Genomic DNA, 16,742 nt, shown 5'->3' with positions numbered 1-16,742 from the left:
TGACTACACAGGCCACCATTGTCCAAGATACCGTATGTGTAACCTGAATATTCTGCTCATCAGCAAAGAGGCATTTATTTGCAAAGAGGACTTTGGCAGGAGTGTGGTCATGTTTCTTCTTTATACCTTCACTTTACATTATGGACGGGCAACCCCAGTGATGTCTCGGATGGACATGTATAAAAGCGTATTTAAAGCAGTGAGATTTCTTGAAAATCATCCCAGTGACTGAACTGTACTTTATGAATAATCTACATAAAGTGCTAGCCTAAAGTACCCAATAGTTACAAAAGTACTAAGACACCTGAGTTTATCGTGTAACAACTTGTTTGATGGGGTTAAGGTCAGGGCTCTTTGCGAGTCAAACACATTTGGAAGGCACTGTAAAAGAGATTACGAGCCAGACCATCTTGTCCAACATCAGTGCCTGACCTCACAAACGCTCTACTGGATGAATGGAGGAAATTCCCACAGAAACACTCCAAAATCTTGTGGAAAGGTTTCCCAGAAGAATGGAAGCTGTTTTAGCTGCATGGGGGGGGGGGGGGGTCAACTACATAACAATGTCTATTTATTTAGAATGTGATGTCATCAAAGTCCCTGTTGGTGTGATGGTCAGGTGTCCCAATACTTTTGTCCATATAGATTATGTGGGAAGCATTCATATACTGAAAGACACTTATCACTTGATTAAGTAATTAATTTTCATATGCGACTGTATGCATACTTTATACCGTGTGGTTGCACTGGGCAGCAATAAGGGATATGTCATTGTGTGCTGCAAAAATGGCACCTCTAGTCCACCCGACTATAAAGAAATATTCAACAGTGTTCATACTTACTGGTTTTCTATGGCAATTGCCAAGGTCTAACGAAGCATGAGCTTAATTGCCCCTGGGGCATTAAACTGATTAGTGAATACCTACAGGGGTAGCAGAAGCATTATTAAACACTAATCTACAGCCACCAGAATATATCGGAATAGCTACAGGAAAGACAGTTACCTAGCCTGATTAAATAGACCCACAATTCTGAAATTGATTCACATCACTTTAAATGAACGAGCACTTCTTGTATCATTTACCATTTTTTCCCTGGTTAGTAATTTCTGGACATCATCAGTTTCCACATGGTGTATTATCTGCGTTACAAAATGTGTCCCCTGACATTTCACTGTCCCATAAACACCGAGCAAACAAACCCCATGACTATACAAAGGGACTGCATATAAACCAAAATTAATGGTAATGAATGCGCTCGGGTAAAACCTTAAATGGTCAACAAATTTAACAAAGCAATAGAGCTATTTAAAACACACGTGTCTAATAACTATAACGCGTACCGACTCACGTTGTTTCCTACAGATCGTCCATGTGTCCCAGAAAATTAGGTCCCTCAGAAACCTATGACCGCCTAAGAGTTCCGACCTTACAGTACTATTGCCTGTTAAGGGACTGAATGACTTGTCACTAACTCAAACCAATGTTGAATCCTGCATTGACGTGTTTATGATATACACTGAAGATAAACCATAATTCAATCTAAATGCTTAATACATTGCACGGTGAGTTTCCGTTTATTGATAAAATATCAAATTAACTTCAATGTAAAATGTTTTTATACAAATGTCTCACAGTTCTATGTCAAAAAATGAACAACTCCTATTATTCTCTGCCAGTTTTTTTTTTAAAAGGTCGGGAACAGTAATTACGATTCAATACTAAGGACTAGCAGTCTCCGTGGAGTCACGACTCCACACCGAGGAGGACGCTTTAACCAAAGCACACAAGGTTGAACCATTTAACACGAAACCCAAGGGGGGGGGAGAAATGAGCCTCAGATATATTAACGAGTGTGCACTTTTCCTACTGAAAAGTGAGCGAAAACGGTATTATTCATGTGGCCGTGTGAAGCGACAGTCCGGTAGTGTTGTATTGTTCAACATACAAGAGAATGTAACATTTGGTATCGCCCTTCTATTTAGGGAAGCGGTTGTTTGAGATCTGTAGCGCGCGCGCCAGATTGGAACTAACGAGAGAAGTGAGGAGAAGGAATGTTGCGGGCTGTAACGGAGGAAGGGGACACGGTTATGGCCAGAGGGACCTTGTGAGGAGCTGAAGTAGACCGGAAGTAACCGCAGGGGCATGTACTTGTGAAAAGGGGTGTCAATCATTCCTGCTTTCACTAGAAGCTTCTTGTGGAAGACTTATTAGACGCTGCATTCAGTAAAATGTGTTAGAGTTCGTGCGTGAACAGTCTTTGTATTTCTACAGGTATACAATGTTAGACCACAACATTAAATGAGTACAAACGGACATGAAATTACCTTATAGTTTGGTTAAAAGAAGTAAGTTAATGAAAAAGGAGTTTTTGACAGAAAATAGTAGATTTATATTGCCCCAACAGAAATTTTGTGGTCTGTATAGAGAAATAGGTGAATGTTTTATTGCCTAAGTGCAAGTTGTGTCAACGAAATTTTTAGTGCAAATTATACTGGAAAATCTAGGGAAAAAAAACACTTATTGTTCCTGAAAGGCCTATGAAATTTGTGAACATGATTTTATGCATGAAATGGCATTTTTGGAAAAGAAAGTTCCCTTTGCAATAATTTTAGCGGACATTGCCCATACGCAACGCTATCCAGATGCAAAAGCGTACGCTGTCAGATGGTATTGTGCGTGGACGGGTGAGGAGCTGCTGGATAATGTTTAGGGGCTGAGAGGAAAAGACAGAGTAGAATAAAAGAGTGTGTATATATTTACAGAACTGTGATATGAGTATATTAAATATATATATTAACTTCTTGATCTAGATTTTTATGTTTATATTTCTATTTGCCATCTAAATAAGTTGTTTGTCTTGTTACGTTTCTCTACCGTATTAGTGAAAGCTTTTCTAACAGTCTTTGAAAGGCAGAGGTTAGTGGAGGGGAGAGTATTTTAGAATAAGAAACCAATTAACTTGTCTGTTTTCCATACAATCTAGCTTTCATCAGTAATATATTATTTTTAAACCAAATAACTAGCATATTTTACTGATTGAAAGACAAGTATAACCTGTAGATGGTTTTAATACATTAAGTTGTGCTAAGAAATGTGGGGGAAACAGTTCCCCTTTTAAAATCTACAAAAATGATACAAGTAGAGGGTCGGTGAACTGCCTACAATAGAATGATCTTTTTGGGGGCGAACAGTATAGTAAATAAGGAGATGGCTTTTCTTCTGTTGTCAGCTAAGTTTTTGAATGCGTCAGAGGAGGTGTATTTCATGAAACCGAATAGAGGGAGCCATATAGCATCTTCCATCTGCGCAGTCAACACACACTTAGAATGAATTCTCAATTTGATAGTCTTTTATTTTTTTTGATCAGTTACTAATTTTGTATAAAAAAACCAAGTTTTTAGTAATTTACCATGATAATATAAAATTATTTATTTTTATTCATGCAATATTAGCCCAGCAAGGGGTTTGTGCGGTTCTTCTTTGCCTGTTTTCCCACTCTGCTTGATCATGGATTAACTTTGTTGAAATAAATATCAATTGGGATATCCGTTAACTGGAGTGCCTGTCTTCTTTTGAATTCATGCACTAACATACCCAAAAACAGACTCACAAACTAACATACTCCGACACACACACACACACCGTTACCACACTAACAAACACAAGCAGACACAAACTAACATACACAGTCGCCAGTGCTCACACTAGCATAATCATACACACACAAACACTAACATACACCAGCACTAACATACACACGTAGTTACACAACTCACACACCAGGGGGAAGCCTCAGCCTGATATAAATGCTGCAGAGCAAGTTGCTATGTTACTACCGCACGATTGCACAACATGATGTTATGTGGCCCTGCCTCCTACTTAAAATTATGGAAATAAAGGGTGATTCTAGATTTACTTTTTTATACCTTCCACATTCTGCAGTCTTTCTTGGTGTGGGCAATTGCCCCTTCAGCTAGTATACACGCAACTGGTTTCTGCTGTTCTCATCGACTTTAATAGGAGTGCTACTGAAAATGTAAAGGAAGCATATTTGAATATGATTTCTGGTATCAACAGAAAAGCCAGAGGGAGGATGAAAATATTCCAATATTAAAAATACATGCACTGATTTAGATGCAGTTGAACGCATTGGAGTCCATGCATAATAGACTCCAGTATGCTTTGCATATAAAAAACAGGCCTGGGGTACTTTGAAGAATTGGAGGAAAATTTATAGGAATAGTTATTGCAGGCTAGAGATTTAAACAAGTTTGAGCCTGCTTTTCTTTTTTTAACAAATTTAAACTACATGTGATTAACTCCATTTTAACCTGTGTTCATTTCTTACCTGTTTCTTTTGCAGACCCTAACTTCATGCAAAATAACATGACTGAGATGTATCAAGAAGAGATCGTGTCCTTACAGGAGGAGATTCTTGAACTTACCCAAAAGTATAAGGATAATCAGAAGGAGGTTGCTTTCCTGTCCAGAACCAACTTAAAAAAGGCCCTGTAAGTATTCATCTAGTACTGTTATCGCTGTTTAAATTAGATAAATGTGCACTAGGGCTGCAAATAACGATTATTTTCATAATCGATTAGTTGGCAGATTATTTTTTCGATTAATTGATTAATCGGATAAAAAAACTATATGCAAATTTCTGGTTTATTTGAAATAATTTAATGAATAAACTGACTGTTAAAAACGAACAGAATAAAAAAACATTAACACGTGTCATCAAGAAAAATGCATTTCTTGTTTTTGTTTCATTTTATCCCCCCCTGCTCCCCTGATATGCTTTATACACCCTATATGCCACTCTGCCCCTGATGCGCCTTTTACCCCCAGATATGCCACTCTGCTCCCTGATGCGCCTTATACCCCCAGATATGCCACACTGCCCCCCGACTTGTCCCCCCCCTGCTCCAGACTCCCTTATGTCTAGTGGGGGCAGCCGGTGAATGTCTGCACGATGCGTGCAGACAAACATCTGCTGCTGGCTACCACTTTCGCTGGAGCTTCTATGACTGAGCACCAGAAGGTCATGTGACGCCGGTGCTCCATCATCAAAGCCCCAGCGGAAGTGGTGAGCAGTAGTGGAGGTTGTCTGTCTGTGCGCATCACACAGACGTTCACCAGCTGCCAGAGAGAAGGACCCAGGTCCCCTGCAGCGCTTTAGAGGATACTCCTCTCAGGCAGCCAGTGAACATCTGCGCGATGCTTGTAGACAACCTCTGCTGCTGCTACCTGGAACTTCCGCTTGGGCTTCTATGATGGAGCACTGGAAGGTCATGTCACGCCGGCGCTCCGTCATAGAAGTTGACAACGATTTTCATTATCGATTATTATAAATTTTATCGATTAGTTCTTGCGGCCGTAATGTGCACATCATCAAGCAAGAAGTGAAATAATTGGTGTTGGGTACAACACATGGGAAGAGAGTGCTGTCCTTTGTGCTTATATCATAATTGAAGGATTTGGTACTGGTCACTGGCGATAACATAGAATTTCAGGGCACATGAAAAACATTCTGCCAATTTAGTTTGCCCCAAACTTCATTAGACTTTTCTTGTGTTTAAGATACACTTTACATTTTCTCACTGTACCTGTTAAAAAGTATTTCCCACTTTCCAGAATTCTTCCTAATTTTGACATAAGACAAACCAACTAAACACAAAATGCAGCTTTGTAAATGACCTTTTCATTTATTGAAGGTAAAGAGTTAATCAAAACCTATATTACCCATGTCAAAAAGTAATTGCCCCTAAACCTAGTAACTGGAGTCAAACAGTAGTGATAACCGCCAAAAAATCCTTTACATCGCTGTGGGGGAATTTTGGCCAGCTCTTCTAGTCAAAATTGTTTTTATTCAAACACATTGGATGGTCTTCAAGGTGATGCCACAGCATCTCAAACTGATTCCAGTCAGGCCACTCCAAAACCTTCATCTTGTTTCTGTTAAATCATTAAGGCGAGGACTTGCTTGTGCATTACGTAACAAGCTGGTGGCTGGACATTCTCCTTCAGGATTGTCTGTCGGAGAGCTGAATTCATGGTTTCCTCAATTAAGACAAGTCTCCCAGGTCCTGAAGCACCAAAGCAATCCTAGACCATCACACTGCCACCACCATTTTCCACTGTTGGTAGGATGTTCTTTTTGTGGAACGCTGTGTTCACTCTAGACCAGATGTAACAGGACCCATGTCTTCCAATAAGTTCCACTTTTCACTCTTCAGTCCACAGAATATCAGCCCAAAAGTTTTTTGTACAAATATGAGACAAGCCTTTGTGTTCTTTTTAGTCAACAGTCTTACAACTCTCCCATGGATTTATTATGCATACACTCTCAGTTTATGAATTTCTGGTTCCACCTGTGTTTTCGCCTGTGATCCTCTTATCATTTGTGCTGTGGACCAGTGGAGGTGGCAGTTGCAACAATGTTACAATAATAGATCCACACATGGATCCAGTTCCCATGTTGTCGCTCAATATAAGGATAACACCTTTCCATTAACAGGCCTTCCCAACCTATGTGCCATTGCAAAGGTTGTATGTCTTTTAAATTAGATTATGCTGCTTTTATGTAAAAGGAATTTGATATTTTTAATTAAATCCCTGTGGCTATAAACCTTCCTGCTATATAAGAACTACCAGCAATGTTCATTTTTTATAGGAGGGGGCAGGCTGTAATTTGGAATTGTGTGTTTCTCAATCTAAAGTTGTTACATAGTTCATAAGGTTGACCTCTAAAAATTTAACTACTGCAGCATAAATGTATGTAATATATTCTGTAGAATGTTATGAATGTACATTTCCCTGCTTTTTAAATAATAGATCAGCTTATAAATTGGCAATCATTCGACACAATAATTATTTTCAAGTTATAGGTCATCCAGAATTTGTGGCCAGTGAAACATTTTTTTTTGATGTATACTTTTCTTTATATTTTTGCAGATTGTCATATCGCGGAAAAGAAATAACTGATGGTGAGCGCAAACACGATTCTGCCGTAATGAAGCCTGAGCTTTCCCACTATGAAAGCGAAGTACAATTCTTTAACAAGATCTGTGGGACGGAGTTCACCAAGTACTTCAAGAAAAGGGAGCACAAAAGTGAGTGGTGAGCTTGTACTTTTCATAATTCTAGCATGCTCTGTTTTCATGTGGGGTGTAGTGTAGAGGCCATGAGGCTCCCAGTGGGATCACATAATGCATGACACTTGCTGTACCGCACACCCCAGCAGGAAAGCAAAGAGTAGTGGAATGTGGCATGTGTGTATACTATAGTCTCAGAGTCTGTGTGTGAGAATGTATAATGCTGGAGTGAGTGTATGTATGTGTATATACTGTAATATCAGTGTGTATGTGTATAGTGCTAGAGTCAGTGTGTTTGTGTGCACTATAGTGTCAGTCAGTGTGTGTGTAAATGTATAGTGGTGAAGTCAGTGTATGTATGTGTATATACCGTAATATCAGTGCGTATGCGTGTATATGTATAGTGCTAGAGTCGGTATGTCTACTGTATTGTAGTGCCAGATTCAATGTGTATTTGTCCATAGTGCAAGAGTGTAGCGTATATGGTGGTGTCAATGTTACGGTATGGCGTTAGAATTAATATAATGTTAGCGTGTGTGTATTCGTGTATGGTGTTAGCATGTGCGTACATGAGTGTAGAACATGTGTTGCGTAGCGTGTGTGTCGGTGTTTGTGAACATAGGATAGGTTAGCGTGTGCCTGTTACTGTATGGTATAAGATTGTGTAAATGTATGTTAGTGTATGGCAAGGCTCAACAAACGCAGGGCACCAGGAAAATAAAAACAGGATTGGGAAAGCAAAAAAAAAAACCTGGCTCCTAACTTTTTTGGCTGGCTCTTGGATCCAAACCAAATTTGTCCACCCTTGATATATATAGCTTTGCCCTTTGCAGGTTGATTATCCCATAGCAAGGGGAATGCAATATAATTTAACAGTAACTTTCCATGTGTGAATACGGTATGGCTGGAAAATGTTAACAATATCAAATTATGCAAATAGTGTTTTAGCTACAAATTTGCTATTTACTTGTAACAATATTACTGTCCTGTATTACTGCGTTTATTTTCAAACTGTTTTATACACCATCACAGAACAACCGTACAGACCCTCCTCACAAAATAATTGCCTTCGCACAGACGTAAAAAAAAAAGCTGCTAGTTAGGCCTTGCGTGTCACGAAAAATGGAACATCTAATGAAAACATCTCTAAAGACATCTTAAGTAATAATGACATTTGTATTTTAATGCAGGTGAGAACGAAGTCCTGTATAAACATAGGCTGTTGGGTCGTTGTCAGTCGCTCCCGTTCCAACTTGAGTTTCAAACGCTTGATTCAAAGGTGAGAGCAGATCGTCAGAAATTAAATGCTACATGGAAGCTTTTTCTATTGTGTAATACAATTAACAGTGTGTTGTTTGTGCCACCAAATGTCAGCGTTGGGTTAAAGAAACTGCTAAAAAATAAAGTGAAAACTATGGTTTTGATGATTTTTTTCAGTAATTACCGTATTTGCTCGATTATAAGACAAGGTTTTTTTCAGAGTAAATGCTCTGAAAAATACCCCTCGTCTTATAATCGAGGTCGTCTTCTAATCAGACCTCGAAAAAAATGGCTGCTTACCGGTACTTTGGTCGCTAGCAGCAGGAGAACAGGAAGCTAGCAGAGCGTCACATAATTCTTCCTCCCCCCTCCTTCCTCTGGGGGGGGGGGGCAGAGAAGTTGCTCGCACAGCCGGGCCCCTGCAGAAGTCTTCGAGTGAGAGATCTGCAGTTCAGGTGAGGGGGTGGGGGAGGGTTTTTGAGCAAGTATGTGTGATTAATGGAATGAGTGAGTATTTAAATGTTTGTGAATGAGTGTGTGATAGCATGGATGTGTAAGGGGGTGGTGGTAGCATGGCATAGGGAGGCTGTACTCACACTCCTATAATCCCCAGGTTCCAGCATGTACTGGCTGCCTTGGCTTGATAGGAGTGTGATTGCTGTTAGCAGTTATATATCTATATATATCTATATATATATATATATATCTCCAGAAATGCCTTTTAACCCCCTATATGCCACTCTGTCCCATGATATGCCTTTTAACCCCCTATATGCCACTGGGCAGAGTGGCAAATAGGGGGTATAAGGCATTTCTGGGGGCAGAGTGGCAACCCTGGGGGCAGATGTGCATAACTGGGGGGGGCAGGTTGGCAAATAAAAGGAAACTTTCTCAATTATAGCTTTTATTAAATAGGAAAAAAATGTTTACATGAATTAATATTTACTAGTAAAAACTTTTTTTCCTATAGGGTAGTCTTTTATTCAGGCTTTTTTTTTTTTCCTAAATTAATATTTAGATTTTGGGGAGTCATCTTATAATCATGGTCGTCTTATATTCGAGCAAATACGGTAATATGTAAAAAAGAGGCGCAAGCAAATAAATCTGTTAAATATGTCTCTTATCTTTGTATGAGAAATTCTCAAATTGCAGTAACTTCTGCTTTCCATTTTCTGGTTTGCTATAGATGTTTTCTCAGTGTTTTGCCGTTTAACCCCTTTGAAGGGACACTTCAGCCATGAAATGCACTTTAAAGCACACGGTAGCCAATAACCAATTTCTCCCACTTGCAAAAGCATGGAGGGATTCAGCCAAATTCCCTATGAGCTTCTCTCTCTGCCTGTCCCCAGCTACGTGGCTTGGAGATGATGTGTTCTGCTTACTACCGCACGTGTGTGTTATACTCACCCCCAGACAGCTCCAGAGTTGGCTTGCACCATAAAAACCTCCACGTGCATGTGCAAAAGCACTGCCATTATTTCTATAGGGGCATATTTCTGCCTCTGATTAGTTGCTTTAAGCTGAAGTTCTGGAGCTGCAACTTCTCATAAATGTGGTTTGTTTGTAAGCAGTTTTTCTTCCTACAGGTAAATAATAAATATTCGAATACTTAAACATAATTTGAGGTATATTCTTTGAGGTATATATTTATATTCCAACAACAATATTATATATATATATATATATATATATATATATATATATATATATATATATATATATATATATATACATATATATATATATATATACATATATATATATATACACATATATATATATATACACATATATATATATATATACACATATATATATATATATATACACATATATATATATATATATACACATATATATATATATATACACATATATATATATATATATATATATATATATATATATACCGTATTTGCTCGATTATAAGACGAGGTTTTTTCAGAGCAAATGCTCTGAAAAATGCCCCTCGTCTTCTAATCGGGGTCGTCTTCTAATCAGACCTCAAATAGAGGTCTGATTATGAGACTAAGATCCAGATCCCCCGCACCGCTGCAGGGGACCTGGATCCTCCTGTCTCCCCCCCACACACACACACACTTACCGGTGCTTCCTGCTATATTGCCGGGGCAGCGGGTTGACGTCTACGCGATCCGCGTAGACAACGTCCGCTGCAACCGGAAGGAGGTGTGGCTAGCAGCGGGGGTTGTCTGCGTCCGTCGCGGATACCTTCCCCGATTGTCAGAGATCAGAGTTTGCCGCACCGGTGCGGGGAACTCTGATCTCTGACAGCCGGGGAAGGTATCCGCGACGGACACAGACAAACCCCCGCTGCCAACGGCAATACAGCAGGAAGTGTGTGTGTGTGTGTGTAGACAGGATATGCCACTCTGCCCTATAATATGCCTTTTAACCCCCTAAATGCCAGAGTGGCATATAGGGGTATAAGGCATTTCTGGAGGCAGAGTGCTCTATACAATGCCTTTTAACTCCCTTAATGCCACTCTGCCTCCTGGAATGCCTTATACCTCCCTATATGCCACTCTGCCCCATAATATGCATTTTAACCCCCTAAATGCCAGAATGGGATATAGGGGTATAAGGCATTTCTGGAGGCAGAGTGGCACATAGGGGGTCAAAAGGCATACCATGGGGCACAGTGGCATATAGAGGGTTAAAAGGCATATCATGGGCCACAGTGCCATATTGGTGTGGCAAGCCTGGGGGCAGATGTGCGTAACTGGGGGACAGGTTGGAAAATACAAGGAAATAAAAACAAAAAAAATTATTTTTCTCAATCATGGCTTTTATTTAAAAAAAATAGTTTACATGAATTAACATTTAGTGGTAAAACTTTTTTCCTTTAGGGTCGTCTTATATTCAGGCTTTTTCTTTTTTTCCTAAGTTAATATTCAGATTTTGGGGGGTCGTCTTATAATCAAATACGGTGTGTGTGTGTATGTGTGTATATATATATATATATATATATATATATATATATATATATATATATATATATATATATATATATATATATACACACATATATATATATTTGCTAACAGCAATCACACTCCTATCATGCCCTATGCCATGCTATCCCCCCCCCCTTACACATCCATGCTATCACACACACACACACACACACACTCATTCACAAACATTCAGCATAAACTACAGCATAACACCCTTCACTCTCACACATTTACTAATCCACTCTCACTTAATGTTTTCCTACCTTTCCTCTGTTAGTTACTTTTCCTCCTCCTCTTCGTTCTTCCTCTTGACTCTTCTTCTTCTGTGTCCTGTCCTTCCGGTGCAGTAAAGAAAGTGGGCGTGGCTTCAGTGCGTGTGCCGGGATCTGACATCAAATCCCGACGCACAGCATCAGTTGCCGCGCGCATAGCAAGGGAGCAGGATCGGAGGTCTGTATTAACAGACCTCCCGCTACCTTGATTGATTTTAAGCCGGTTGGGGTTAGATTTTTGATCTCCCCAACCGAGCTTGCTCCTCCAGCTCACCCTGGCTCCCCGTTAGGTACTGTGCTCACAATGTTAGAACGTGTGCGCTCCCTCGAAAAGTTATGTGCGCGCGCACAAGCGCACAGTTTAGAGGGAACACTGCCTGTAATCCAGGCTAGATTGCAGAAGCATTGTTTTCAGTATGTTCTTGTCATCTGTGGAGCTCCGGAAGAAGCAGTACTGAGCTCAGTAATGGCCCTCTTACTGATCTGTACATCCACTTATAGATAATACATGATTAGCTAGGTCGAGTCTAAATTTTCTCTTATAACTTCTACGCAAACGCCAGTTTAAGGATCGGGGGTTCTTGTTAGGAGACATTTACTGATCACCATGTTTCTAATGGGAAATTGTTGATAGGCCTGTTATACAGTGCCAAAATATTCTTAAAACAATCCATTGCTTTTTACGTGTGTGCCAATAGTTCGAAGCCGTTGATTCTTGCTTCATCCGACCAAAGGAACATATACACAAGTTTACCATCCTCTCCAATCCTCCATTCACCTCTTACTTCTCTGTTTCTTTCAGAAGCCCCCAATAACGATGCCAGTATATACCACCCACAAAGGTTTCTACATCTGCCAATAAGTTTTCTTATGACGACAGCAGATCTTTATAACAAAAGCAGCACAGAGCAGAGTTTGTCATTCATAAATGTTCCAATGTAACTGAATTGACTCCTGAAACCAGTCAAAGGTCAAGACGTAGCTTTTAGATCGCCACTATTAATTTAAATTAAATGAGTTACTCCTCCGTATCACCTGTGGTAGCCTGAAAAGGCCGTCATGAAATTCTCTGCTCACAGTATTATTAGCAAGCAACAAAGACGTTTTACGTATGCTTCAAGAGTAGTCTGTCCATTTTCTTTCACAGTGCATCTTTGTATCAAGGCAAATATTTTTTTCCTGTCATCCAGTGGCAGTACAAGTGGGTAGTACTCTTACTCGGGACAAGTAGAACCTAAAAGTGAATAAACAGTTAAAATATCCGAAGCCCCTCCTCCTTACCCATAAAAACCGGCACCTCTCCAAAGATGGCAGTTTTTTTCTTGTCCCTTTCAGGGACGGACGGTAGAATCTTCAGTTCCGGACGATGCTGGTGAGGCGCACGGGTTGCTGCCTGGGGGTTCCTCTTCCTCCGATTGCTCCCCGGGTGGTGAGCAGAGAGAGGCTTTTCCTTCCGTAGCGGTTCGCGTTACGGAAGATGACTGTTATGCATCCTTTTGTATTTGTGATGCGGGAGCATGCGCATTACGGTGGAACGCACGCCCGGGTGTCGTTGCGTTCCACTGAAGATCCGATCGCGCTTCTGAGCATGCACGAATCGGATCTTCCGGAGGGCGGCATTTTTGAATGCTATAAAAGGCGCTTTTTCCTGTCTGACTGCAGGAGCATTGCCAGTACAGGATTACCGTGTCACCAGCCCCCCCACACGGTTCAGAGGAGTTTAGGGTAAGATTTTATTTATCTTGGCTCTATACTTTCTCTGCCCTCTGTTTTCTTTTATCAGATGTCTAGTCCGGTTCCTATAGAAATTCCGGAGAAAGATAAAAGGCCACCGGCTCCCAGAAAAGCTACTTCTAAATCCAAGCATGTGGCTTGTTCAGAGTGTGCTACTCCTCTCCCGGATGGTTGTCGTAAGAAAATGTGTAATTCATGCTCGGCGGAACAACTTGCTACTGAAAAGCAAAAAGATTTGCATTCCTTCCTGGGTTGGTTCCAGGAGAATTTGGCCCAGACCTTTGAAGCTTTTCAACTTTCTGCTGCTCATTCCCAGGAGAAAAGGAAGGAAAGTTCGCATAAACGCAAGAGGTCCAGATCATCATCTAGATCAGACCTTTCCTCTGGTGAAATCTCTCACTCATCTCTTTCTACTTCAAGTAATAGTTCAGAAGATGAGGTTTTTTTTCCCTCCTCAGGAGCTTCGTAAGCTTTTTAAGGAGGTTTTGCGTCTGTTACTAGAGGAGGATGTCTCTCCGATGACTCAGATTCTGAGATTTCCAGACTCCTTAACAGGTTAAAGCTCTCCAATAGTTTTTTTGTTGGATTCATCTCATGAATCTCTTAAATTATCGGCCAGAACTATGGGATTGTCCTCAGTGGCACGAAGAGCCCTGTGGTTACGATCCTGGACAGCGGATTCGGCATCCAAGGCCTCTTTATGTGATTTACCTTTTGAGAGGAAAAAGCTGTTTGGAGCTCCGCTAGAAGACCTGATCAGACAGATGTCGGATACCAAACGAGCTCTCCCTCAAGATAGAAGGATCAAGTGGAATCGTAAATACCCTTATCGGAATGCCAGACCTTTCCAGTCTTCCCGCTCTCAGAATTTTCGTCGTCCCTACGGAGATAGGAAATTCCAAGAACGTCCTGGTAAGCAAGAAAAGAGGAAGTTCTGACAAAGTAGGAGGAAGATTGCTATGGTTCAGAGACGCCTGGGAGCAGACCACTCAAAATATTTGGATTCGGAAGATCATTGCGGAGGGATACAAAATCAAGTTTTTTCGACCTCCTTTGAGCTGCTTTCTCATCTCCTGTGGAAAGCAAAAATGTAGCCCTGTTTTCAGCATGCCTCACGCTGCTACAGAAAGGAGTCATAGAGAAGGTCCCAGTTCGTCACAGATTCCAGGGTGTCTACTCTCGTCTCTTTCTGGTTCCAAAGCCGGACGGTTCATTCCGTCCGGTTTTGGATCTAAAGAGGGTCAACAGTTGTGTACGCTATCAACATTTCCGTATGGAGAACCTCCAATCTGTCACTCATATTCTGCAAAGAGGAGATTTTGTGGTTACACTGGATTTAAAAGACGCCTATCTTCATGTGCCTATGGCCAACGCGTCCAGAAAGTTCCTCAGGTTCTCGGTTCGAGTAAACAAGAGAATTTATCACTTTCAATTCACAGCCCAAGATCCTGTGCCCATTGACGGCAAGCCTAAGACTCCGGGGTGTCGCTATCATACCATACTTGGACGACTGGCTCATCAAGGCCAACTCTACAAAAAAACTTCTGGCAGACTTGGACACCACGGTTCATTTTCTAGAACAACATGGCTGGATCATCAACAAGGAGAAATCCAATCTCCTTCCCTCCACCAGGATCCAGTTCCTGGGGTTGATGGTGGACTCAGTTTCCCAGTGCATCTTCCTCCCGCAATCAAAGATCAGGAAGATAAGACAGGAAATTTCCTTTCTTCAAAGGAATCCTACCTGCTCTGTCAGAAGGGCTATGAGTGTCCTGGGTGTTCTTACAGCTTCCATCCCTGCGGTCCGTTGGGCAAAGTCTCAGCTGCGTCCCTTACAGTGGCAGATCCTTTCCAAATGGTCAAGAAGGGAAGAAGACTTAGACGCAATCTTCACAATATCACGCCAAGTCCTATCTCAGCTGAACTGGTGGAAGAAATCAACCCATCTTTCCGGGGGTCTCTCGTTCCAACCCCGACATTGGATAACTCTAACCACGGATGCCTCCAGAATCGGCTGGGGGGCGCATTTAGGTTGCCTCTTCAGGCAGGGAATTTGGTCTCCGGAAGATTCTCATCAGTCTTCCAATTACAGGGAATTAAAGGCAGTCCTTCTGGCCCTCATGGCTTTCAGGCCCCATGTAGAGGGTCGTTTTGTAAGAATCCAGTCGGACAACGCTACGACAGTGGCTTACATAAACAAGCAAGGAGGAACGCGAACACGAAAGCTTCAGATTCTGTGCTCTGTTTTAATGAAGTGGTCCCAACAACATCTGCAGGACATCTCGGCAACCCACATCAGAGGCTGCTACAATCTTATTGCGGACGACCTCAGCCGAGCAAAGTGGTCTCAGGCGGAGTGGTCCCTGACCGCGCAGACCTTCTCCATCTTGGTGGCAAGATTCGGCCTCCCGGAGATAGACTTGATGGCTACCAGAAAAAACAGGAAAGTGCCGGTTTTTGCGTCCCTCAACAGGCTGGATTCTCCTCAGGTTCTGGACGGCCTTTCAATTCAATGGAATTTCCGTTTGGCCTACATATTTCCTCCGGTAGCCTTGATCCCGAGAATTCTCCAAAAGATTTGCTCAGACAGGGCCAGGGTCTTGGCCATCATACCTTACTGGCCAAGTCGAAGTTGGTTTGCCCTTCTCAGACAACTTACCTTGGCATCCTGGGAACTTCAGACGTCAGAGCCTTTGTTGGACAACAGGGAGCTTCGTCCAGACCTCCTTCGGATGTTTCGGTTGACGGCCTGGCTTTTGCAAGGATGATTCTGCGGAACCAAGGTGTTTGTTCGGCTCCTTTCGAACCATTGGAGGAAGTTTCATTGAAGATCCTTTCCCTCAAGACGATTTTTTTGGTGGCGATTACTTCAGCCAAGAGAGTGGGGGAACTTCAAGCCCTCTCGTCTTCGGTGGATTTCCCTGTTTTCCATCAGGACAAGGTCGTGTTGCATTTGAAACCCTCGTTTCTTCCAAAGGTCATCTCCAGGGCGAGTATCAATCAACCATTGGTTCTTCCCTCGTTTTTTCCGTCTCCTTCCTCCCCGGAAGAATGTAAATGGCACTCCTTGGATGTTAAAAGGGCTTTGGACATATATCTCAAGCGTACTTCATCCTTCCGCACCACCGACCACCTTTTTGTCAATTTTTTTGGTCATTCTGCTGGTAAGGCGGCTTCAAAGGCTACCATTTCTCGATGGCTTGTTGACACCATTCGTATGGCCTACCAGGCCAAGGGAGAGTTGCTTCAATGTCCCGTTAGGGCTCACTCCACTAGAGCCATGTCTGTTTCTTGGGCTGAAAAGGCTTCGGCTTCTCCTGAAGAGATCTGCAAGGCGGCTTCCTGGTCCTCGTTCAATACGTTTATACAACATTACCGGCTAGACGTCTTTTCCTCCTCTACGGC

Source organism: Sceloporus occidentalis, unplaced genomic scaffold (assembly GCF_023333645.1).
Source record: "Sceloporus occidentalis isolate IW3139 unplaced genomic scaffold, rSceOcc1.0.p SCAF_139, whole genome shotgun sequence".
In the NCBI taxonomy this organism is placed as follows: Eukaryota; Metazoa; Chordata; class Lepidosauria; order Squamata; family Phrynosomatidae; genus Sceloporus; species Sceloporus occidentalis.
The sequence above is the reverse complement of the archived record's forward strand: the minus strand, read 5'-3'. Positions refer to the sequence as shown.